General features: G+C 39.8%; 1 long non-coding RNA gene across 1 annotated transcript in view; it reads right to left on the reverse strand.

Annotated features, from left to right (window-relative positions):
• Positions 1-27651, reverse strand: part of LOC150082965 (uncharacterized) — a 58356-nt gene extending 30705 nt beyond the window's left edge. Inside the window, exon 1 of the long non-coding RNA XR_016547145.1 lies at positions 27484-27651. This is a non-coding gene — a long non-coding RNA (uncharacterized LOC150082965). The remainder of the gene's footprint in view (positions 1-27483) is intronic.
• Positions 27652-27761: the final 110 nt, after the last annotated feature.

Genomic DNA, 27761 nt, shown 5'->3' on the forward strand with positions numbered 1-27761 from the left:
ATTCACAGTAATTACTATCTGATTAATGCACTTATTTCACCGTTATAAAAGTTTCTGAAAAGACTACGAAGGCGTCCAAAGAGATTGTTTGGCGGTTACATTTTTCTTTGTCCTCAACAACCTGATTTTCTTTTGAGGGCAGTTTTCACGTTGGGAAAGAGAAAGAAGTCCCTAGTGCTCTTGGGAAACTACTACAAAAGGCGACATTACCAGACGCTTCCGTCCACGTATTAATTTAACTTGCCCAAAAGTCCCTCCCAGGTTTACACCTGACCTTCATGTTACCTTCCTAAAAGCCATGGACCCTTTAAACAGAAACTGACAGCTCTAGGAGTGGAAAGAGACCCGCCCTGCCATTGTGGTGAAGAGGGATCCTGGAGTCGTCTGGTTTATGAGTATCCAACCTATGACAACTGTCGGCATAAATTTCTTACTGAAATTCGTTGCAATCCCCGGAATCAAGAGTCTCCTCCAAAACGAGGGCAAGGCAACTATTTTTGCTTTTGCCAAGCCTTTTGATCCTAAATCTCCAAAAAACTATCGTCCTATTGCTCTGACCAGCTGTCTGTGCAAAATATTGGAGAGAATGGTCAATGCTCGACTCTTATGGTATTTAGAATCGAACGACCGTCTCTTCCTCTTTCAGTGCGGCTTCCGAAGAAACAGGTCCACACTGGACCACTTAATTAGACTGGAAACATCTATCCAAGATGCTTTCCTAAAAGAGAACCCTTGGTGTCCATCTTCTTTGACATGGAAAAAGCGTACGATACAACTTGAAGATTTGGTATTTTAAAAGACATTTACAACCTCGGTCTATGAGGTCACCTTCCCGGTTTTATTAAAAAAAAAAATATCCTGCCGTTATTTCCAAGTTCGTGTAGGATTCGCCCTTTCCCGGTCCTTTTGCCAAGAGGAGGGGGTACCACAAGGATCTGTCTTAAGTGTCACGCTTTTTTCCATTAAAATAAACTCTTTCCGAACAACTTCCTCCAACTATAAACAGTGCACTGTACGTCGATGACTTCAGCATATTTTCTCAATCATGCTATATGAGGGTTATTGAGAGACAACTGCAACAAGCTATTAACCCCTGGGCCACGGCCAATGGTCTTAACTCCTGGGCCACGGCCAATGGTTTCAGGTTCTTACCGGAGAAGACCGTTTGCGTCCATTTTTGTCGCAAACGTAACCTCCACCCTGAGCCTGAATTACGATTTGGATAAAGCACCATTCCAGTTATATCAGAGACGAAATTCCTGGGACTCATTTTTGACAAAAAGCTGACATTTGGCCAACATATTCGTCACCTACGCACAAAGTGCACGAGAGGGCTTAACATTCTCCGCTCTCTCTCTCTTCTACCTCTTGGGGCGCAGACCGATGCACTTTACTTCGTTTATACCGTGGACTATTACGCTCAAAATTAGATTATGGGTTTCAGGTGTATGTTTCTGCCAGAAATAGCGCTGTGCGTTGACTTGACCCCATCCATCATCAAGCCATTCGTATTGCTACTGGTGCATTTAGAAATTCACCTGTCCAAAGTCTGTATGCCGAAGCAAATGAACCATCCTTGTTGCTTCGACGAATGCAGTTGTCTACAATATGCCTTCAAACTGAAATCCCTGCCAGATCACCCCACGTGGACACCCGTTTTTGAGCCACGATGGGAAAATCTCTATAACACACGACGGACCGCCAATCGCCCATTCGGCATCCGTGTTCAAGAGCTACTCAATGAGCTTAACATCTCGGTAGACAAGGTTGCTCGATCACCAACGCAGGCCCCCTCCACCCTGACATGTGACTTCTCCCTCAAGATTGCGACTAAGTCCAATAAAAAAAAAATAATAAATTTTCTGTTTATACTCCGGGACGACCAAACAATCAGAGGAGTTAACAAGATAGACAGAATACAAGAAACAGCACCGTATTCAGCAGTCACGGGCTTGAACCCCGGTCACTCAAGGCACGTGTACTTATGCACCCGCGCGCCTGACCACTAGGCTACGGCGGCCAACTTCGTCTTCTGTCTGTCTACCTTCAGCTCTATTCACAACGTCGTGCAGAACATTCTGACTTCTTGCCAGTTTACACAGACAGCTCGAAGTCAGAATCGTATGTGGGATCTGCTGCTGTTTTTTCAGATAATACCATATCAGAGCTGATACTCCTTGACTGCAGAGCTGCATGCTATAGAGTTAGCTCTAGATCACATAAGAAAACACCGATACCAACGGTGTATTATATATGCCGATTCAATGAGTGCACTACAGACTTTATCAGCGGTGTCACACACTAATCGTCCAACCCTGTCCTGAATTCAGCAGATAATATACAGCCTCTATGCAAGTGGATTCGATATCCGATTCTGCTGGATCCCCAGTCACATCGGGATTAGAGGAAATGATTTGGCTGACACTGCAGCCAAATCGGCAGCCCTGACGGATAATCTTCACCTGTTAGTCCCTTATACAGACTACAGGCAAGTGATCCGTAGTAACTTACAATCTCAGTGGCAAGATTCGTGGCATCGCATGGTTACTACAAACAAACTATGTCGCATTAAGCCTGTGATCCATCCTTGGCGGTCCAGCTTACGCAGAGATCGCAAAGAGGAAGTTGTTCTTGCTCGGCTCCGCATAGGACACTGTCATGTGACACATTCCTTTTTGCTGAGGGCTGATGACCCTCCTATGTGCGAGCAATGCGACACCATTTTATCCGTTCAACATATTTATGTAATTGTACCAGTTTTAGAAATGCTTGTTTTACTACTTTTACCCATCTGACTGAGCCATATACACTCAGTCAGATTTTAAATGACAATGTGTCAGCAGTTTTTAAAATTTTAAAATCGATTAATATATATACACTCATATGAAATATACAATTTGCTTTTATCATTGTTCTGATTTTATTTATTGATATATATATATATATATATATATATATATATATATGCACTTTTCGACGAAGTAACCTTTTTAAAAGTTACCAGCCTTATCTTTTTGTATTTTAACCTTTTCCTGGCGCACTATAACCTTGCTGTTTTTGCGCCACAAAATCAAATCCAAAACGAGGATTCCTATAAAGCACTAACAGACTATGCACAAGAAGTCTTTGTCCTAAGGAAAGCCAAACTCACTGAACTTAAGAGGCATGGCGAGGAACAGAATCACATCGGAATAGGTTAATTCTAACCCATCAGTAAGATGTTGTACAAGACTATGCGAACCCAAATAAGGGTAGGATTCTCTGTTGGCATCCTTTGATGCGGGATTTGCTGACACGCTTTTGAGTGCTGGATTTACAGAGTGCCTTGGCCTCTGGCAATCACACATGGGCACCTTCCCCTGTAATCCCCCCTTACTTCGCCACACTTGGTTGGCTTAACTACTCTGGCAGACGACCCCGCCTGCCCCCGTGACTTTATTCCCCCATCCCGATTCGCCTTGCTTGGGTGGCCCATCTACCCTATCGGTCCACCTAAATCTTTTCCCTCAGTTTAATTATCTTCTCACAATAAATTTCAGTCTCTTCCCTCTTTTATTTTTTAGTCTCTGTCAGGAAGCTCAGGCGACCCTGGCAAAGACTAGCCAGAGAATTATGGGCCTACCCGGCTCATCTCCCAGTGGTGGTGGCGGGCAACGTAAGGGCCCTGCGGCCAAGCAGCCAGATCTCGTGTAGTACGAAACCATGTTATACGGGACTAAGAATTAGTACAAAAATGGGGGTTACGTTCCAGAAGCTAACAAAAATACACCATTTTTTTTTATAACTATCGGAAACTTAATTTTTATTAAAAATAGTAATAACTGAACAAACATCTTACAAACTGTGATACATATATGTCAGTAATTGTACGTTCACTTAATTTTCTTCATCGCTGCTAAGCACAATCAAGCGAGAACGTTTTCTCTGCTGCAGAATATCTTCACCTTCTGAACTTCTGCTCTATTAAAAAAAATCAGTAATCTGGACTAAGCGGGTCTTTAAGAGGGCAAGGACACTACTAACTACAATTGCAAAGAGAAAGAGTGCCTACCTCGGGCATATTATAAGAGGCCCACAGTATGACCTGCAGAGACTAATCCTGCAAGGGAATATTAAAGGCAAAAGGAAGACAGAAAAAAGTGGCTTGATAACATCAAAGAATGGACAAGGGGGTCTTAAGACAAGAACTATTTAACAAGAGACAGAGTTGACTGGAAATTGTTGATCTCCAACGTTCAGATTGAACATGGAAACTGAAGAAGAATCTGGGTTTGTTTGCTTTTGCTTGATAGTTCTTTGTAAATTTCGAGTTAAGCATTTTTGAAGCTCCCTTTTGAATTCTGTGCGAGCCTTTCAGTCGAAGGATCTGCATTCAAAAAATAAGATTCTAATTGCTAAGCTAAGCTTATGCTTTCCCGTTTGCTCTTTAGTGTAAAATTTGGAACTTGTCTGCGCTATCCATCCTCTGAATTGATTTCTTCATTTAAATTTTTTGCAACGTACGATACCTTTTCTCCTTTTTTAAGACGATCCAAAATTTGTATCTTTGGTTCTAGAGAGAATCTTTCGAGCTGTGCTTTTTACTTTCCTTATGCATAATTTAGGGCTGGAATTTAATTTACAACAAAGAAATTATTCCAGTACAAATGTACTGGAATAATTTCTTAAGAACAAAGTTTGGTAATACATACACGGAAAAAATTATAAACTATCAAATAAAAACCAAAATAATCTTAAGTCACGAACTGCACGCTTCGAAGTCACAATTTTTTTTTTTTTTTTTTTTTTTTTTTGGTCTTAATCAAGCACAAGTTCAATAGCACAGAACGTAACATGGGATTTCCTAACAAAATAAAATACGGGGATGTCCCTATATATATATATATATATATATATTTTTTTTTTTTTTTGTCTAACGGCTAGCGAGCCAACAGCGGGGATTCACAAAAAAGAAAGGAAATGTTGAATAGCAGGGTTTCCCCCGCACAGAAGCTCCAAAATACCGTGTTGTGCGAGGATTTCCGCAATTTATCAATCATGTTAGAGCGAAACCGTGTTGTAGAAGTACCGTGTTATACGGGTGTTGCTTATACTACATAAACCAGATATTACACTTTTTTCTGGCTTTTGCAGTAGTACTGCATTCCATTACATAGTACATACAGCACAGATGTGGAAAACCGCCGGTGGCGCCTGACCCTAAATGCTATGGTGCTAGATCGGAAGTCTGCGTGGGTAGCACAGTTGGTATCGTCACCGGGTAGAAAAGGCCCGGGTTCGAATCTCGTCGATGACGAGAAACTTTAATGGTCTTTTTTCACTCCGTGGCTGAGTTAGTCGGTCTCAGGCGTAGATGCCAAGGTTTCCCCCCAAACTGGGGATTTTTTTTTTCTTCCAGCAAAACAGGCAAATCGACCAGATAAACACATGCAATTTACAGACAAATACGGGCATATGTAAGAAATTATCGGGTGACACTAACAGTTTTTTTTTTTTTTTTTTTTTTTTTTTGTGCTGGATCGGGAGAGTTATGGTGGATGATTGATCTGTAGAGTGCTGTGTTTCACTCAGAATGTCTTTACAAGTGTGGAATGGATGGAGAGTACTATCGATGCGCTTCAACAGTTTTTGACGCATCTGTGCATAGAACGCAAAATTGACTTTCTCTCCCCTTCAGGTACATACTGCTTGTGAATCATCCTGTTTGTCAAAAAACAAGATCAGCATCGGCTTGATCCTGGCTTCTGTAAACGAAACCTTTTTGGGCCTTGATGATTTTGAAGTCCACTACATGCCCTGACGCTTTGTCTCCTACTCGTACTGAAACATTAAACACATCTCCAGTGAAAATATAGTGGAAGCAATTAGGATTATCTTGACAAATATGAAATACGACTGCAATGGAACCAGTCAGGTAACTTAATTGCCACACGTCGTACTTTAAACATAAATGGAATAGAGTGTAATTATTTAATGTTTTTGTTACCTGTAAGATGTGGAACACTGGATTTACTGCCAAATGTTACCTAATATCTAAATATGTAGGTTTGTGCAAATGCATCATTTTAACATAGCTATCTACCAAAGTAGTTTAATTAATTAAATTGGCATCGTTTTGGTTATATCTCATATTGTGACTGCCTTCACAACGAGTTGCCATGGTATTGTACTACCTCGAATAAATAACACTTCACCAGTGGAGAAGACTATTGTTATTTATTCTCAGCGGATACCACCATCTAGACGGCACCGTTTCAAAGCTTGTTGGCTTCTCTTCGATGGATGGGCAGGTACCCTGGTGTTGCAATAGTGACAACCCAGTTATGAAGTATAACTTCACAATATGAGATGCCTGATGGTGGGTGCGTAGTGATATAGACTATAAAGTATTTAAGGGCAAAGGCCTCATGCTACGAGGTAGAATGACTAATATGTAGGTTAGTGCAAATGCATCATTTTAACATAGCTATCTACTATTAATTAATTAAATTAATGTAACTTAATTTTAATCACTATTGCAAAACCAGGGTACCTGCCCACCCACCGAAGAGAAGCCAACAAGCTTTGAAACTGTGCCGTCTGGGTGGTGGTATCCGCTGAGAATAAATAAGTCTTCTCCACTGGTGAAGTGTTATTTATTCGAGGTAGTACAATACCATGGCAATTCGTTGTGTGAAGGCAGTCACAATATGAGATATAACCAAAACGATGCCAATTTAATTAATTAATTTAACTACTTTGATAGATGGCTATATTAAAATGATGCATTTGCACTAACCTACATATTAGTCATTCTACCTCGTAGCATCAGGCCTTTTCCCTTAAATACTTTATAGTCTAATATCTAAATTTAAAATGGTAACGTTTTTGAATTCTGTTATTAGGATAAAATGTTCAAACTCCGTTTTCTTCAGGGGCGTACCAAGTTAAAAAAATAATTTCCGTTTTCCTTCCATGTAGTGCAGTAATTACACAGGGCGACTTTTTTAAAAAAATTATCATACATGAGTACTGTCTTGAGTGACCAGGGTTTAAGCCCGTGACTGCTAAATACGGTGCTGTGTGTTTTATTCTCTGTTTTGTGAACTCCTCTGACCTTGCGGTCGTTCCAGAGTATAAACAGAAAATTTATTCCATTTTCTTCAACTGATGAACATAAAAATATTGTTTAGAAAAAAAAATTAACACATGGAGTATATTTATCAGTATTGGGAAAGTCATGCCACAGCATATTCTTTGTCTTTTACTGTGTGGCAGGCGGTGTATGAAGTTGTGAAGATATGCTACAACGTTTCCTTTGACACAAAAAATTATCTCCAATCGCTTTCTTCAACGCAAGAATGGGTTGTAGATATTTCTGAAACACTGTCTTTGAGAACACCAGGAAATCACATAGGTTTAAATCAGATGACGTTACAAGCTTTTGCCGCCACCTCTGGGTAGCGGTTAGAAACCACTCTTCTGTCAAAAATTTCATCGCTGACAACTCTGAAGAGTTATTTAACATTGCCAATCAAATATCCAAACATTTCGTTGCAGAGTAACGATGTTATTGGTGGTTGGTGCAAAAAATTGAAGCTTGAAAAACTGTAAAGAAATAACATTACGAATAAAAATCACCCTCTAACTTTTATTGAAGAGGTTAGTTGAAGCTCGTGTTCAGGTTGCAGGTTTGCATAGCCATCAGTTCTTTTATCAAATTAAATTGGTATATAATCTGTTATACATTATCAATATATTTCAATATATTTGAAACTAGAGTTTCAAAATCAAAACGCAAGTTGCCGACACTTCAGAAAACCTTTAGAGTTTAGTTTGAGGCACACTAAGAAAAGTTCAGTAGATGGTTAGCCGAAATCGTCACGTGATGAAAAGATTTTATCACGTCGCATTAGGATTTGAGTTACTATTTAATTTCATTCTTTTTTTTTTCAGGAAGTGATTTTGAGAGGGAAAGACAATATTTTTGCTTGTTACGCGGATGCAACTGTATTACATCTGTACAGACTAGAATGCTTCTGTTTGTTTCAAGGTTGTGGAAACTCGGGCTCACGCAACCTTTATATTCATCGGATACAAGTGTTAGCACAACTGTCCTCTGGGCGGAGTTGCCCACACTAGAGAAAAGCGCAAGGTCGAATAAAACTACGTTCTACTCATTTCCCGTTAGTTATGTACGATCTGAATAGCTTCCCCATGTTGGATACGTTTATTTCATTACATCACTTCTACGGTGCTCCTCATTGTCCCCCCCCCTATCCTTGCTGTGTGTCATCAAGCAATATTGAAATTATATTTTAAGCTGCTGTACCATTTGAACTACTCGTCCCTTTCCGTTACAGCTAGCTATTCAATATCTAGAATCAGTATCGCTTATTATGCCTTAGGATCTCGCTGTTCGCATGGGTTCATTACCGAAGAAGCCAGTGATTGATGTTAGGGCAGTGGTTTTCAACCAGGGTGCCGCAACAACATTCCCGGGGTGCCACGTAATTTGGGCTTAAGTTATTTAAACTTATTATTATTTTTAAATTTATATGTTTATTTCATTATAAAAAGGTGTACAGAATTTTTTAATTTTGTGGTGATCTTTAATTGGTTTACTTAGAGCCTATGCTACAAATTGCTATATAAAGAATAAAATTATTATATACTATATATATATATATAATTTGTTTTATGAAATGTACTTTTTAAAATTATATTATTGTAATAACTATCATTTAACATATACATTTTTTAATATTATATATATATATATATTTATTTATTTACAGAGAGAATCGGATCTAACAGACAGAAAATTGATTAGATTGAGTAGGGGTGCTGCAAAATAAAATAAATTACTTAGGGATGTATGCCGTTATTAAAAAAAGGTTGAAAACCACTTTGTTAGGGCATCTTGTATTTTTAAAAATAGCTTGGTCACAGGTTATTTTTGTATTAATATATTGATCGCTACGTATATGCTGCGTGGAAATCAAGAATCATCTAATTGAAGAGCCTATGCTACAAATTGCTCGCTCGGTAGCGGAGTAGTCGGACAGAATTGCAAATTTTTTCAGCAGGCTTCGAATTTAAAGAGCCTCTGAATGGAACAGGAACTGTAGTTCGCGGACCACAGTTTGCGTACCGCGAAGGTCCGAGAGGAGAGGGACTTTCTGCTTATTACGGCACTTGAAGTTTAGTGTGATAATCTTCACTTAATCCTTTTCCCTGAGACAGCTGTTTTCACAATCCAGAACTACATGTCGCATGTAGTCCTGGGTTGTGGAGCTGTTTATTAAGCTCCTTGACTGTAGTGATAAAGTGGAAAATGGCTCTCTGGTGAGACTTCTTTGTGTGTGTGTTTTTCGGGCGATACCAGTGGTGTGACCAGATGAGTGAGAGTTGTGTTCGGTACTGATTTATGTGTTGTTCATCTGGCTACTTAGTGACTGGGAGGCGTGATCACCAAGGAAGTCACCTCCCAGCATCCGTACACGGCACGAGTAGGAGAGCAACCCCAGGAAAAGAAATGGAGGAGGAAGAGAGTTGGATGTAAAGGGGGAAGGAAAGGAGGAGACATTGGGGATATCTCCTAGGTGAGCAGGAGTGCGAAACCACTAGTGGGTAGAGAGACCTATAGAAGGGGTAATAGTTAAAAGTGGTGAAAACAATAGGGCAGTTAGGCAGCTTTAAAACCTGGGGGGTCATCAAGTGACTCCCCAATCCTACTCCAGAAAGGGGTTAGCAAGGGCTGGGTCAAAGACCCAGTAATCTCACACTGGCAAAACCCAATATAAGCAGTATAGTCTAAAGTACAGTCCTAGTAGTCGAATTTATTGATGAGTGATGGTAGCAGCAGCAGTGAACACTTCTACTTTTGACGAGGTTGTAGGAAGGCTCAAGGGAAGTAAGATTCTCTCAAGCGAGGTAAGACCGAGGTTAGTTTCTGAGATCAAGATAAATATTACAGTTCTGCATGAGATGGATCCAATCCTCTGTCTCGCCGCAAAAACACTTGTCATCATCTTCCAGTTTCACGTACTTCTAACTTGGCCCCAAGTGAACCGTGTCCAGTTATAATGTTGGGGGTTAGCCAGGTCATGATGCCAGGAGTGAGGAAGCTTATCTCAGGAATGACGTTCCCTGGCGATCTCCCATTTATTACTAAGAGTCCACCGAGTTTGCGTTCTTCGGCCCATAGCTGCTTCTTTTCTGTCTTGATTTCCTGATCGGGCATGGTAGTGAGCCCTATAAATTCCACTGGCTGATGATGACGTAAGATGTGTGTCGGTCCAAGGAAGGTGATATATTGGTCGAGGGGTAGCATACTGGTGATAACTTGTAGGGCTGCGGTGGATTATAGTCATTCTTGACTAGGGCCTGCCGACATTTGCTTGCAGTTGACTTTTTTTTCTACTCTGTGAAACCAGACTGTGTCTCCATAAGAGACAACTGGAAGGAAAACAGCTTTATACATGAACCGCAGGTCTTTTCTTTTGAGACTCCAATATGTTTTGGTAATCCGAGCTAGTAATTCAGTATGTCTCCTTTAAACTTCTCCTTGATGTAGTTAAGATTGTGGCATAAAGCTCTATTTGTGATCAGTGATAATGCTGAGGTAATTTACAGACTTATGGCACTTTAGAGATTGTTGGTTCAGTTTGATAACTTGAGGTTTGTAGATTTTCAGGTTACCTTTTATAAAAAGCAATTTTGGCTTAGTTGTAAATACAGCTAGCTTGTGTAGATTAGACCAATCCAGAAAAGCTGATAGGAGTGTTAGCCTGCCGAGTGTTAGGAGTGTTAGCTTGCTTAATGGAGGCACTGGTTAAAGAAGCACTGCAGGATCATCTAGACAAGAATTCAGTTATAATCCAGACGCAGCATGGTTTTGTTAAGGGCAGGTCTTGCCTGACCAATTTGATTGGATACTATGATGTAAGGAATAACTTTGATATTATATATTTGGATCTTAGAAAGGCTTTTGATACTGCTGCACAAATTGGAGCAGTGTGGCATTGGAGGCAAATTGCTGCTATGGATAAAGGGATGGTTGAGTGGCAGAAGACAGAGTGGTAATCAATGGACACTGCTCAACGTGGACTAATGTTATTAGTGGAGTTCCTCAGGGTTCAGTGTTGGGTCCACTGTTGTTTTCTGTATTTATGAATGATATTGATGATGGTATACCAAGTTTAATGTCTAAGTTTGCAGATGATACAAAGGTTGGCAGGGTTATTAAGGACACTAATGACAGTACGTTGCTGCAACAGGATCTAGAAAAGTTGAGCACATGGGCTGAGAGGTGGCAAATGAAGTTTAGCATTGACAAATGTAAAGTACTACATATGGGAAACAGAAACCCCAGAGTGATGTATCAACTCTGTAGTACTACACTGACAGTGGTAGAGAACGAAAAGGACCTGGGGGTAATTGTGCAGGCAGATATGAAGTTCTCTGAGCAGTGCAGACGAGCTGCAAGAGTAGCTCATGGTGGCTTGTCAATGATATACAGGAATTTTTCTAGCAGGGATAAGGAGGTGATCATCCCCTTATATAAGGCAATGGTCAGGCCACACCTTGAGTACTGTATACAGGTCTGGGGGCTTCATTTCAAGAAGGATGTAGAGCTGCTGGAACGAGTACAGAGAAGGGCAACAAGATTAGTGAATGGAACAAAGGGTTGCTCTTACGAAGAAAGGCTGAAGTTTTGCAAATTACAGTCTGGAGACTAGGCACCGGCGAGGTGATCTGATAGAGGTGTATAAGGCTTTGAATGGTTTGAGCATTCTCAATGCCGATGGGATTTTTCCTCTTGCTCAGAATAATCACCTCAGAGGGCATAAATTCAAATTGAGGAAGGACAGATGTCGGATAGATGTGCGGAAATTTGCCTTTGGCCAGCGGGTGCTTGGTTGGTGGAACCGACTTCCATCATTTGTTGTTGAAGTCGACAGCCTAAACAAATTTAAGGCTCAACTGGACAGATATTTCGAACGAACGGAGGGGTGAAATGGGAGTGGTGTTTTTTTTTTTTGGCTGATGCTGAATAAGCTTGCTTTCTTGTATCATATGCCTCTACTAATGCTAATGCTTCCAGGGAAGCCCGGGTGGGACTACTGACCAGATCTTCGGAGTCTGGTGAGATCTGCCCACAGCTCTTGGGAGACCGTGTGTACGCTGCCATGTTGCATTTTCCCCCGGACAGAAATGTGATCTTCCAAGACGATAATGTGTTGTGTCATCGGGCCCACTCTGTGCACAAGTGGTTCGAGGAACACAGTGAAGGTATCAGCCATCTTGATTGGCCTCCAAATTCTTCTGATCTCAGTCTGTGAACACCCGTGGGACGGGAAGGGAGGCGTTTGGACATGCAATCGCCATTTATTCCGATACTGTGGAAAGCCTTGCAGACAGCATAGCATGGCTGCAGATCCCTACGGATGTCTTCAGACATTTAGTGGAGTTAATGACTAGGCGAATAGCGCTGTTATCCTTGTGGTGGCCCAATACTGTATTAGGTATGTGATCATAATTTTGTGATTACTCATGTATATGGAATTTCGAATAAAGCCGGTCTGTTCAATGTCTCTTAATTTAATAAAATTAAAATAGTATTAAACACACGTTCATACAGGGATTAAGTCATAATGGATTACTCATGAATGAACCGGTGCGGATGAGTTCATATCAGTTTAACCATACAACTACTTCTGTGCTGCTTGTGGAGGTATAGTGTCGTCACCAATGTCATTCTGTAAGAATTGCTTATGATTACCAAAACGAGAGATTAGCTCTTTCATTTTGGACCGCGCGAATTTTGAATCACCGTGTAGAACATGGTAGCAGGAATGTAAAATTTTAGGAAGTATTATCATATGAGATCTGAAGCAGACTACAGACGCTTATAGAGTCATACAGAAAACCGAAATTTGATAATTAACTTACCCATCGAACATTGAGCGACGACTGTTCTGTGGCACGTGGAGTAGGGGTACAGCTGTGTTAATTTTCATGGTACAGCAGTGCTTTGAAATGAAGTTTTTGACTCGTTTTCGATTTTTTTTTTTTTTTTTTTTAACTAGTTCTCGAAGAACAAGCAATAAAATGTGACCGTAACTGTAGTCAGTGAAGTGGTGTATAATGTTGGGTAATCACTCTTTCATAGCTTTCTCTTAATTTAGACCTCAGGGAAAAGCCTGAGGACTTCAGAGAAAACCCGCCAATTCTCAAGTGGTTGGAAAGAGAGAGAGAGAGAGAGAGAGAGAGAGAGAGAGAGAATAAATCAATAAATGTTATCTTATGTAACCTGATTTGATCAGTTTGCGACTCACAAATATTGTTAAAAGCGTGGCAAAATTTGGTGAAAACAGCAGGTAATGGTAACCCATGGGGCCTTCCGTATAAATTACCTATAAATAAAAAAAAAAAAAAAAAGTTAGAACAAGATGTATTTCATACAGTTATTGTGGATAACAATGAAACTTAATTGGGAAACTATAGGTCATTGATAAGCTTTTTCCTGATGATAATTTAAATGAAGAAACTACTGAGCAAAGACTAAGGGAGGATAATAGAACTTATTTTAATGAGGAAGATGTTCCACTTTTTCCAGTGCATGAATTAAACAAGGTTAGTGACCAATGAATACTCGTATAGATAAAACCCCCGGGATCGATTTGGTTGAAAATAATGTTATTTTAAAGCCGTTGTATTTATATCAAAATGTTATGGCAAATATGTATAACAAATGTATATTGGAAGGTACCTTCCCGGTGATCTGGAAGTGTGCTCTCCTAAAGTTGTTAGCCTGGTAAGGAGTTAACTAATCCTCCTAGTTTTAGGCCAATTTCATTATTATCAAACTTGGGGAAGTTTTTTGAGAGGTTAATTTATTTACGTTTAAATGATTTCATGGTTGATAAGCAATTGGAAATGTCTTTTAAATACGGATTTAGGAAGACCAAGTCTAGAGAATACGCTATTAATGATCTCTTAAGATATGTCAATAACTCTGACAGTAAATATGTATTAGCTCTGTTCGTGGACTTCGAAGGAGCTTTTGATACCGTTTTGGTATCAGAGCATCCTTTATTCATTAAGGAAAATGCATTGTCGTGGTAATTTATATCGTGTAATAGTTATTTAAGTTCCAGACAACTTATTTATAGAGTCACAGCATCTGTCATACAAGAAGTTTGTGACCAGAGGATGCCCACAGGGTTCAGTACTGAGTCCCCTATTCTGGAACGTAGTACTGAACCAGTGGCTTCAGTTAAGAGCAGCTAGTTGTCACAAAATTGCCTACTCAGATGATTTAGTTTTGTGTGCCCGATAAGTCTAGGAAAGTTGCTGAGGACAGGGTTGAAGTGGTTGTTCAGAGCTTGGTATCTTGGGCCAGTTTAAATAAACTGGTAATTTTGTCTACTAAGACTTATGGTGCTAATGAAAGATAGTTTGGACATTAATCGCCCTCCAAAAGTGATTTTAAATGGTAGACAGGTATCTTTTGTAAGTCAAGACTAAGTACCTTGGTGTATTGTTAGACTTTAGAATGACTTTTCCGCATTTTAAATTATTTGATTATTAAAGTAAAGAATTTCAGCGCAGTCATTATGATCTTTAGAGCTGAATTGGGCTGCGTAGACCGATTTTGAATCTTTATTATAAAGTGTGTTTATACCAATAGTTTATACCTATGTGTCGTCTGTATTAGTGACTTTTATTAATAAGATCAAATTTAGAGCTAAGCTGTATAAGAACAATGTTGCTGGCAACTCAGAGAGTAACTAAAACCGTGTCAATCAATGCCCTGTAAGCAATATTAGGACACATGCCATTAGATTTATTTGTAACTTACAGAGCATTTTGTTATCATTAGAAAAAATAATCCGTTTACTTGTATGAATATTACTTACGACATTGAAGGTGATTCCAAGGCTGAGAGGAAGAAGATATTTAAAAAAAAAAAAAAAAAATGATGAATTTATGGCAAATCAGAGGGTCTGAAAGTGACTGGTGTTGTTTCATTTGGTAGTAGCTGTCAGTTTAATACAAAAGAATAAAATTATATATATATATATATTAGAATGATAATTAAATAAAAATAATGCCAGCAGCATGGTAAGACAGAAGAGTGAAAATAGTCAAAATTAAACATAATGATCAAAACCAACAGCGAGGGAAGAGAAGGTAACAAGAGTAAAAATATTACAGTAGAATTACTCCCCAAGATAATTTAGAAAATCTAAATGCAAAGATAATAAAATAATCAATTAAATTTTGAATGCCAATTAAATAGAAATTTAACGGCTCCTCCCTGACGGGCATGAGATGTAAACCAACTACAATAAAATAAAACAAAAATAGACTGACCATTACGCCCCATCTCAACAGAGGACCACAAGGCCAATAATGGTCAGGGAATCGCTGCATTTCGATCGCTAGACAAGTCGCCGCAAAGGCGAGTCGACCGAAAGATCAGTCCACCATCCGATCCCCAGATCGAACCGCCAATGCAGAGGACTTGAATAGCGGTGGTCCTGATGCAGCGAAAATTAAAAATAGCACAGATACAAGAACTCTAATGCAAAGCCACACCACTGTCAAAAAGTAATCTTAACCAGATTATATAGCCGAATAATAAACTATAGATGGCAGCACGGGCGCAGCGTTAGCAAATCAGCTCACTATTACTGTCATATGATATACATATACAGTATTTGAATAATGTTTAAAATAGTCGAAACTGAACCTTTCATAATAAAAAATAATAAAAAAAAAAAAAACTAAAGCAAACATCAGAGGCAGCAAAAAGCATATTCCTCTACATGATGCTTGAAATATAAAAATTAGAATGATAATTAAATAAAAATAATGCCAGCAGCATGGCAAGACAGAAGAGCGAAAATAGTAAATTAAACATAACGATCAAACCAACAGCGAGGGAAGAGAAGGGTAACAAGAGTAAAAATATTGTAGCAGAAACTCTCCAAGATAATTTAGAAAATCTAAATGCAAAGATAATAAAATTGGCATTCAAAATTTAATTGATTATTTTATTATCTTTGCATTTAGATTTTCTAAATTATCTTGGAGAGTTTCTGCTACAATATTTTTACTCTTTTTACTCTTCTCTTACACCACTGGTTTAAAGAGTTTTTTTTTTTTCCAAGCATGGAGACATCTTATCTAATGACAGGTCAAGGGTCTTTAAATAGTAAACTGTATTATTTTGGTTTAAAAACTTTATGGTCAAGAGGAAACATGGTGCCACATAATTTATAATTGTCACTTCTATTCTTATTATAGAACTCAGTTGAATAATGTTATTCACAATTTATCTAATGGTAATGAATCTAATTATATAAGTTATGTCAGTAATTTTACTGCCTTCCAAAAATTTGCTAATTTAGTATTCTTAAAGAGAAGACAGCTTTTACTCCAGAATTTCATTGATTAACCAATTCTCATTGTACAATTTTTTTTCTCTTCATTCCTCCCACTGGACCTGACTCCGTTTTTTTTCTTTGTTTTGCAGGCACTGTAGTATATCTTACACAGTGCGGGAATTTAGCCCCGTTGTGCAGGATGTATGTTCATTATTTTTTAAATTTATTATTATATATATTTTTATTTTTTTATTAATTATTTTTATGTATTTTATTTTTCTCTACCCCGCTTCATTTTGGCTGTTTTTTTTTTTTTTTTTTGCTGGTTCACAAGCGTGGGCGGCCTGGAGCTGGATTGCTGGCACCCACTAGTTTGCACTTCTACTGTTGGGTGCCAGATTTTTGTGCGACTAGCACAGACCCCGGCCCGGCTTCATATGCCTGGGGACGAGCGCCGGTTGATCGGGTGTTGACTGTTCCGTGGCCTGAATACTACGCAAGCAACACATAAATAAATAAATTTTCTGTTTATACTCAGAGGAGTTCAGAAGATAGACAGAATACAAGAAACAGCACCGTATTCAGTAGTCACGGGCTTGAACCCCGTTCACTCAAGGCACGTGTACTTATGCACCCGCGCGCCTGACCACTAGGCTACGGCGGCCTTACGTACACATATTACATAAACCGTACACAACACTCATTCAGGCCCAATCATGTAGTTTGTTTAAATTTGACAGTGGTACTAGGTGGATTTCGACTTATGTCTAGGGGGTACACCGTAGAACATATATACATACAAATATGCATCGAGTATACGATGGGATGTGCAGCCGTCACCTAACAGGGCCGAGCGTTCTTGATCGATCGACAAAGTCACTTAATTGCTTCAGCGTGTTAATGGTAATTGTGAAACTTGGTTTTAGCGTGTTGTGGGGGGATCTTTATGAAGTTCATCCTCGTGCAGTTGTTGATCATTGGAATCTGGGCTGCTGCAAATGGGTAGGCGAGATGGTCATCGCCTACGGGCGGCTATTTAGTAGGCGCCAAAAATATTTTGGACATTGCTTTTTGATTGGTTAACGTTTATCAGTATTCAACTTTTAGGGCGGTAAATTTTATTTTGCCTACTAGCGGCGCATAGGGTCGCAGCGCTACTGATTGGAATAAGTAATACCATGATAGTTTAGGTAGGTCTACTGATAACTATGGAGGAACTTTTAACGTTTCCTTCTCTCTCTCTCTCTCTAATCGTTTGCTGAGATAGTCGGAAGTTAGAAAATTTTCATCCTCGTAAGATAGCTAAGCTTCAGTACACGCAGTTGTTTGCAGACACACGAAAGACTTAATGGCTTTGTTGCCTTAGGATAATTTAAAATAATCAGAGATTCGGCTAGTGAGAATGCGGTTGAATAACTTACTGGATTTTGGTCCGTGATGCATGTTACTTGTGTTTACTTAAGTAAAAAATAAATAAAAATAAAATTGCAAAACCTTGCTTTGATTACTGCTTAGTTAGATTAATCTTTATTTAGATTCTCGAACTTCGTGTTGTGAAATAAGATAAGCGATGACTTGCGTTAACTTTGAGACGAAATGCACTCGTTTCAGACTGCTTGGACTTCAGCACAGAAGCGAAGCGTTAAATATTTGTTAACTACAGATTCTGATCCCCTGAGAGATTTTGTCCCATGCTCTCTAACTATACCGCACCACAAGTATGAATCTTCCGATTCGACCTCCTCACGAGTTGGCGGGTTTGGCGGCTTGGTAGTTCCTTCACATCTCAAGCGAAATTATCATTTTATATCAGTGTAGAGGAATCCCTCATATTCATTACACTACTCTGAATTCCACAATGTAAACTACGCGGAGATGGGGGAAACCCCTGGTGCCGTTCTACCCTAAACGCACTTTACACGTTACACTTTACTACTCTGAATTTAGTAAACCTCTAAATTCATTCATGGCACTCATCATTACATGATAACTCCCACGAACCGTTTGCTGATAAAGTTGGGGGGATGATGTTGAATGATTGGTTGTAGATAGCCAGAATATTTTGGAAAGCCAAAAATGACTTGTAGTACATGACTTGACAGGCGGTCGGTGAACACGTGTAACGTCAAGAATTAAAATTTAATATAATTTTTGGAAGATAATGGCGCGAAGACTATGCTTTTTCTCTATATATTACAACGTTGTTGCTGTGACCACCTAGTCCAACTCTGGCAAAATCGGTGGTCGTCTTTTTCCAAAGGTGTGATCATAAGAAAGTTCATTCCATCTGTGTCTTTTGCTTTACAAAATTCTGTTCTAAATTTGTTCTGTCCAAGTCTCCATGCTCTTTTACTTTTAACTGGCTGTAGTTCCTTTCGCGCTAAAAATGCTACTGTACTTTTAATCTGCGTGATGACAGCCCAGAAGACTGGCAGCATGTTCTTTTCATCTGCCCATATTACTTGGATCTGCGTCAATGCCTCTCTGCTGTGTATCAGCCGTTTTCTCCTGGCAATGAATCTCTCTCTCTCTCTCTCTCTCTCTCTCTCTCTCTCTCTCTCTCTCTCTCTCTCTCTCTCTCTCTCTCTCTCTCTCTTGGACTGCGAAGATAAACCTTCTGCCGATCGGGCTAGCCGAGTGGGTAAAGTACCTGCCTGGCAACCCAAAGGTCGCGGGTTCGATTCCCGCCTCGGGCTTGGATCAAAGTACTGCAAAAACCTTGGGAGGTGCAATATGGCCACAGAAGACGATGCGCCAACAACTACCAAATCAAAAAAAAAAAAATAATAAATAAATAAAATAAACCTTCTGCAAGATTTTGCTCGTAAAGCCTTCACCGGTTGTGGATAATTCATCATTAGTACTTCAGCTCCTGGAACTACTCTATTCCGGCTCCAATTTCAGTCCATGCCGTCACCTCCATCTTCTCCAGTTCGTGATACCACCACCATCGTCAGGACCAGCATCTTCAATTCAAGTAATCACCTTCGACTTGGCCAGTTCCTAATCATGCTCGTAGAATGCTGACCGATCACTGTTTTTCTGTCTTCTATCCTGCTTGTTCCGAGACGGGATCGTCTGTTGCCGCAGGCAATACTGTATGGAATCTATATCTCTCCGCTCTATTTTCTTTCATTTCTTGTCTTTTCCTTTTCGTCTGTCTATCAGGTGTTCACTTCTTGTTCTTCCTCCTCCTTTTTCTGCTATTCTTTATTTCTATTGTGTTTGTTCTTGCTTGCACCATCCTTTCACTGGTACTGGATTTATTAGTTTTCTGTCAATTCTTTTTTTATTTTTGTATCTTATGTACGAATTTTTGAATGGTTTCGGCATTCAGTACGTGACACTCGAGGTGAGTTGCGGCTCGTGCTCAGTTGTGGCCCGTCTCCTCATGGCGTGGATGGGTACCAGGATGCACCTTTCTAGCGCTTGTTTCTTCCTGGTAGCAAAGTAGCCAGAAACAACATAACACATACATAAATGTAGGAGGAGCAATCCTCATTTTGAATGATGTCCTACCACACTAGATTGTTACTTTGAAATACCCTGACCGTTTTCAATACACGTCCGTATTTTTTTGCAGCAGTCCAGTTATGACACTTGTGTCGATTAATAAAACTTCAACATGAAAGAGTGTTATGAAACAGCTCTGGCTGCTCTTCGTTCCACCCCAACATAATTAGTGCAAATTCGATACTTCTGTTGCAGTAATTAGGAAACATTTGTAATGTGACTTCCATGATTTGAAAGATAGTTCTTTCTTGAAGATGTCCGCAACCGCCTGACGGGAGAGTTTTTTTTTTTTTATGTAAACCCCAAACACGAGAGGTATTAGAACCTACAGTACTTAGTATCGTGCTTGGGTTGGAGGTTGAGAAGACGAAAGAAGATATTTGTTAACATTGGACTTGAACTTCTGTAGACTGTAATTTTCAGGAAATACGTATGAAGGAAGGTTGTTCCAGAAAACGGCAGTTGAATGAATAAACGAGAAAGATGAAAAGTTGGTTCTGTGAGTTTGAAGTTGGACAGTAAATGGATGTTCGCTGGTGGCGGCACGTGTTCGGACTGTTTTGAAAGAGAGAGCAGGAATTATAGAAGCCAATTCAGAAGAACAGTGCCCATCTGTAGAAGAGGCATGCAGCAGAAACAGTACGTCTATGAGACAGCGAGTGGAGAGACTCTGTTAGAGATGAATCATTAATTAACCTAACTGCCCTCTTCTGAATGGAATCAAGAAGTCTGAGAGCGGTTTTGGGGGCACCACCACAGATGTGGGAACAATATTCCATGGCAGGGCGGATTTGCGATTTATACAGAGTGAGCAGCTGTTTGGAAGAAAAGTAACGCCGAGAGCGAAAGAGAAAACAAAGTTTTTTAGATGCAGAGGCAGCAATATTTGTAATGTGCTTGTGCCAAGAGAGATTAGAAGTCAGGGTAATCCCCAAAAGAGATATATCATTTTGCCTAGAAATCGGAGTGTCACTAAAGGTAAGCATAGGAGCAGAAGAATCCTTTTTGCGAGATATAAGACAAGACTGAGTTTTAGAAGGGTTGAAATCAACTAAGTTGTCTTTGCCCCACTGTAAAATTACCTGAAGATCGGCATTTAAGGAATTGGTAGCACATTTTCGAGAAGTGGACATCTTCGGTAAAACTATGGATAGCATTACTAGTCAATGGAAGAAGGTCATTAATATACAAGGGGGAAAGAACTGAACCTTGGGGAACACCGGCATTAGTGGAGAAGTTAGAAGAGAGAGCCATCTACCATCACCCTCAGTGAGCGATCAGAGAGAAAACTGGATAACCAATTACTAAAAACAGTTGGCAAACCATAAGATGGAAGCTTGTTTAGAAGCCTTTATGCCAAACACGATCGAAAGCCTTTGAGATATCAAGAGCAACTACTTGTGTTTCACCGAACCTTTCCATTGAATTAGTCCATAAATGGGTAACATAAGCCAGAATATCACCAGTGGATCGACACTGACGGAATCCATACTGGCGATCGTTGATCAGACGGAAGGTTTCTAGGTAGTTTAAGAGTTGGCGGTTAATTGATTTCTCCATTACTTTAGAAAGAGTAGAAGTAATTGCAATGGGACAATAATTGGATGGGAGGGATTTGTCACCCTTTTTAGGAACTGGCTGGATATGAGCAAATTTCCAAGCAGAAGGAAAAACACCTTTGGAATAAGAAAGTGAAAAAAAGCGGCAAAGAACAGGAGTAAGTTCAGGAGCACAGGATTTGAGAACAAGTGGAGAAATACCATCGGCACCTGGAGCTTTCTTAGCATCAAGATTCTACAAAATCCTTCTGACCGCCTTTTGACGGAAGACCACAGGGGGCATTGAATGGAGCGTGTTGGGAATGGTGGGAGATGTTTTACCAAGATCATTAATACATGAGTTGGAAGAAAAATGGAATGCTTGCAGGTCAGCTTTACCCTTGGCTGAAGTGACAACAGAACTATCTGGTTTGGACAGAGGTGGGAGCAGAGATGGGCAAAAGTTGCGGCCAATAGCTTTGGCAAGAGACCAGAATGCTTGGCTACCATTAGAGCAAGAAGCAAGTTTTCTATTCTTAGCCTGTTCAAACTCTAGTTTGGACTGATTAATAACTGCTTTACAATTGTTGCGAGCTTTGGTGTAGGCAGAAAATGAAACTGAAGAATTAGAAAGAAGCCAATTACGATATGCAACATTCTTCTCTTGAACAGCCTTAGCACATTTATTGGAAAACCAAGGTTACAGGACGAGATTTTAAAGTGGAGTGTGGGATAAAGGATTCCATTCCTACAATAATAATTTCGCTGACACGATCTGAGCAAACGTGGACATCAGAAGTTTGAAACAGTAGTCCGACCAAGGAAACGAAGAAAAGAAATCTCGCAGGTCATCACATTTTGCATTCTTGTAATGCCAAACATCACGAGGTTGGGAATAGCCATGAGATAAAGGTTTCATTGGAGAAGAGACAATCACCAAGTTGTGATCTAAAGGACCTCTCACTTCGACCATGTACTTAGAAGGGTTGTTTGTGAGAAAAAGATCAAGCGTGTTGGCTGTATGATTAGGATTGTCCGGTATTCTTGTAGGTAAATGAACAATCTGTGCTAGGTCATTAGTAATTGCAAAAGCCGCAGCATCTCGACCTGCTGGGTCGGTGTGACTAGAAAACGGAAACCAGCTGGAGTTGTGAACATTAAAATCACCAAGGTAAATTACCTCACTGTTAGGTAATTTACCCCTTTACCGCTTTGGAACTCTTATAACAGATACGCAAATATCGTAACGGGTTGCGATTTTAGGAAAGTTGGACTGGAGAAAGTCAAGTTGCAAAGAGAGGAAGTCAAAGAGCTCCAAATGATTAGTGGAGTTGGGAGAACGGTAGAGACAACAGATGAATTTGATACAATGAGGTAGAGAGATTTTAAGCCAGAGAAGATCAAAGAGAGGAGATTCCAAATTGCCAAGTCTCTGACAGGGAATATCAGAACGAACATATGCACAAGTACCACCTTTGAGGCGAAAGGAATCATGCAGCGAATAATTTGGGCATCTTAGATGAGCAGTAGTCAAATGATAACTGAGATTCTGTCAGAAAAAGTACATTGGGTTTGGCAGACTGCAAGTGGAAATGGACATCGTTGAAATTATAATTGAGACCACGTATATTCGTGAAATGAATTAGGAAGTGCTTGGGAGGTTTAGATCTTTTCGCAGATAAGCTTGCTCTATTAGTTTGACAATTCATGGTGTATTCAATAATAAGAAAAAGTGGGTGGGGCATGCTGTATGAAGTAATGAAATTTTTGGATATGGCGTACGCATGGTAAGAATATACCCAGATACTTGACATAACGTGGCCTCGACAATGCTCTCCGCATACACACTACTTAGATTCCCTCCTGTCACTATCTGGCAGAGTAGAGGTAGCAAGATTATACACTACCTGATCTGGAAGCCTCCTAGAGAGTTACCAATAGGTTCAGTCCGGTGTACTAATAGCGGCCGGCCTGCGAACACCATTTTAGAGCTGTACCCTCGAAATGTAAGGAATATTGGATCTCTCCGCGATGTTCATCATAACCTCAAAAGTCATCAATCACACTGCATGATGGAAGAGATAGGGGAAGGGTTGACCGGAACTTAGTTCTAGAGACTAAACATGGGTTCCACCACTTCAAGCCTCCAATAAGCAAAGTGGTAATATTGCACCGGTTGATGAGAGTCATCTACCACCTGCTACTGCCTGGTAACATAGAGGGAGCGGCATTCCTTCATGTGGTGTGGGCACCACACCTCGACCCCTGCTTACGTTGGTTCACACCTGGGTGGTCACTCACCATGTACTTGTGCATGGAGGTTATACCCAGGATTATTAACAGTCCCACCATCGTGAAGGTGCAAGCAGAGGATTTGGCTGTCATAGACCGTCCGGACTTCGCTGAAATTGGGTCCACTTGACTTGAGTGTCACCCGAATATCAGTTCCATCAGCTTTTTAGACTCCCAGGTAGCAAGTACAGCTTGTCTGGCATATCTGAGAGAATGTCTGTGACAACCTCAAGGACTATTTCACGTGCTCCATCACGCAATGATTTTCGAGGGCTCCTTAAGAACATCTCAGTCACTGTCTCAATATTGTCTAGAGTTTGTGAGATTGATGGCATTTATCGGTGACACAGCCTGTTGTTTTTTCTAATTGCACATTTTCATTTGTTTTGCGTCCGGTGTTCTGTGGATTCCACGTTCAGCCCTTTACCGCTTTGGAACTCTTATAACAGATACGCAAATATCGTAACGGGTTGCGATTTTGGTCCTCTCTTGCACGCCCAAAACTGGAGGCATAATTCACCTGTAAAAGAAACTATTAACTTTCTCAATCCTAAGGAACAATGAGTGATTCAATGTTGGTTTCATCAAAATCAGTTAAAAAGATAAGGAGGGTAGAGTAATTTAAAAATACGGAGTCACTTATCAGATACCCTGTATAAATCAAGTCTTCTATGATTGTATAGTAGAGGTCTGGGTTCAGATAATGTAGGAATTCATTGTTCAAGTGGGAATAATAATTAGTCGATCTGAAGCTGAGCTCATATTCTTCCCCCCCCCCACCGTACGTTATTCCGGTTTTTCGACCCACGGCACATTATGAATATACATACTTTTATAAATTAATATATACTTAAATACATTTAATCTCAGATTGAAATAAAATATGCTTCTCACATGGATTACTGGGGATATTTGTCCATATTTCGTTAAAAAAGTGCTTCATAAAAACAACACGCTCCTCCCCCAAAACCAAGTTCACTGGATAGGGTCGGGCCCACACAATTTGGGCAACCCTGCATTACAGTGACCTGGTAGGCAGAAATCAGTGATAGGGAAGAAGTTAAGAAATTCATGGCAAAAACATTATAAAATGTAAACACACCTGTAATGGATTGTACGCATTTCTTTCATCTATCCAACCATACAGTCAAGCCAAGCCAGCTTTGGTGATACTGTATAACACATTCGTGTCAGCCTGTCGTACAAGCAGAAACAGTATAGTGGAAACTGTTCAAAGACGTGTGTGTGGGCGGGCACTTTCGTTGAAGTTTTCGTGGCATTAGTTGCTATAAGCGAATACCAGCCATGGAGATATTGTTCGCTCTTAGATTTTTCACACTCGGCGTCAGATTTTATTACTAGTTCTCAAAAAAAAAAAAAAAAAAAAGTATTGTAATATCTGATCAAGTGTGAACAGCGGCGTTTTCCTAACCGTGGTAGTCGCTTTCATGGCCTGCGCCTTTTAATTGAGATCTCAGGTTTAATCCTGCCAAGATCGAAAAAATAATACACACACCTCCGGCCCTAAAGGGCCCGGAGGCAATTGCCTTGCATGCCTACATGGTAGCTACGCCACTGCTCTGGCGCATGATAGCCTTAGTTGCTGATGCGCCATTAAACTTCCAATAACCAACCAACGCCACTGCTCTATACCTATAATCCGGGTGACTTCTTCCGGAGTCAACCACCCAAATTAAAAAAAAAAAAAAAAAAAACCCAACTACAACGATAAGGGGTTCCTTGTTTCTGTAACGATAAGTATGCACTAAAGCAAAATCAATTTTGGGGTTATATAACAAATAATAGAATTTAGGATAATATAAAATATAATATTTTATCATTAATACAGTAGACAAGTTGACTGATGCAGAAATGCGATTTATGCGCAGAACTGCAGACTATACCAGACTTGACATAAAAATAAATTAAGACATCCTGTCAGAACTGGAGACAACTTCAATGCTGAATTTTATCGATTCATACAGAAACAGATGGACATTTTGTCAACAGCAACTTGAATACCTGTTGCCGATGTCACATATGTGCGTCGAAGTGTACGACAGGTGTGTGAGCGCCCTCTAACGGGGGAGGGGCGTTCTTGGCCGACCAACAAGGTCACTTAATTCGTTCCGTGTGTGCTCCTTTTAACTAGTATTAAGGAGTTTAATAACAAACCTGACTCCCAGTTTGAGCGTGTATGCTGGGTCTTGGACTGACTTGGATTTCCATAGGTTGTGGAGACCTCGGATGCTAATGTATAAGGATACGACTGTAGGCGATTGGTCAACTTATAAAGTAGTACAAACGTATGTACGCATGTTCGAATACACATAATACCGAAAACATGACACTACAGTATTCTTAAAATATCGGCCTTTCTAAGTTCTTTTTGAAATACAGTAGTGATAAAAGTAATGGCGTAACAAACGTACAGTTAACTCCCGTAATTGGGAGTTAACTGTACGTTTGTTACGCCATTACTTTTGTCACTACTGTATTTCGAATTTGTTTGATCTTCACCGAGTTTAAAGTTTTTAAATGGCGGTCCGTAAAATAAATGTTTCCAACTGTGCAACATGCTTTCTGTATGAGACTGTAAGCAGTTATGTTTGTATTTTCGCGCTACTACCTCTTTGGCGAAAACGCTGATTAGTGCGATGAATGGATGTCTGATTTGGTACAGGCATGTTTGTATGTTTATTACCGAATAGTTCAATAGTGAACTTGGTATCGAAAAAGCGATTTGTAAAGAAGGTAGTATCCCAGATAAATAAGTTTTCGGAAAAATCCTTTTTATGAATTTCTTATCGCTCGTCAAATACCACTGCTGTCACTGTGCAACTGCCTTTCTAAACATCGCTGACTAATGGGTTGCGCGGTAATTGGATAACTATTATTACTGACCCTAAATTGCCTTCCCCCATTTTTTATAAATAGTATTAACGAATCTATCCTTCACTTATCGAAAAAGAAACAAAAGCACAAATCGAAAAGAAAAAAAAACGAAGTTGACTGCCTTAGTAAATAAATAAATAAGAAAATCCTTCAAGTATTCAAAATCCCTGGTTAAAAAAAGATTCCTAATTAGCGTTTATTTGGGGGAGTGGACGTAACACTCGCTGCTTTAATCTGTTTTGCTGATTATGTATTCAGCACAGTATACTGCATAACTTGTTATGGGGGAAAATAGTTTCTAAAACTCTGTTAGCTGGAGAAATGCTGCTACTGCCATGTTAATTGTATTTTAAAAATAAACTTTCTTTTTTCGTCCTCTCCACTCTCACTTGTAAAATTTGCCTTTGTATGCTTTCAGATCCGTATTACAGATTTTTCAGGAATAAACGTAAGTCAGGTTCATATAATTTAATTATATTATGAATTCATAGGTCGACTCGCACTGTTATTTTTGATACGACCCGTTAAGCTGTCATGAATGGACGGTACTTTCAGCGACGCCATTATCTTCGGTTCAGTGGCTCCAGTCGTACAAGCAGTTACATTCATATGTATCTCTTATCGACTCCCCCCCCCCCACACACACACATTCTTCACTCCTAATATGTTCCTGTATAATGACTTACTGTGGTAAGAGTAATATTTTACAGTACGGAACCATCGTGAGGCTGAGTCCATTCTGAAGCGGACATGCTCTGGTTAATCGCGAGTTCCAAAAACTTAGTTCTCTTTTCACCCTGTGCTTTCGTGGCATTACGAAGTAGACTGGGTTGTCAGTTAAGATTTCAAATAAGAAATATACCTACCTGTTCACGGGCCAATATTCTCATAGTTGAGAGATCATCATATGAAAGTACCTTGTAGGAAGTCTGGTTTTTGCGCCTCTTGTAAAAGTGACCATTTAATTGTCTGCATGGCACCTTGGATGTGTGGTTGGCTTCAGCATCTCGGTGTGATAACGTACAGTGCGCCGTTGTGGCCACACTAGTTAAGGTAGTTTTTCTAGTAGGCAACCCCGATCAGCTGCTTCATAACCTGTTTTGTCCTTGCCGGCATTATCATTACTAGTGGAACGAATATATTA

Source organism: Mastigoproctus giganteus, chromosome 7 (assembly GCF_048544385.1).
Source record: "Mastigoproctus giganteus isolate SK-2022 chromosome 7, ASM4854438v1, whole genome shotgun sequence".
In the NCBI taxonomy this organism is placed as follows: Eukaryota; Metazoa; Arthropoda; class Arachnida; order Uropygi; family Thelyphonidae; genus Mastigoproctus; species Mastigoproctus giganteus.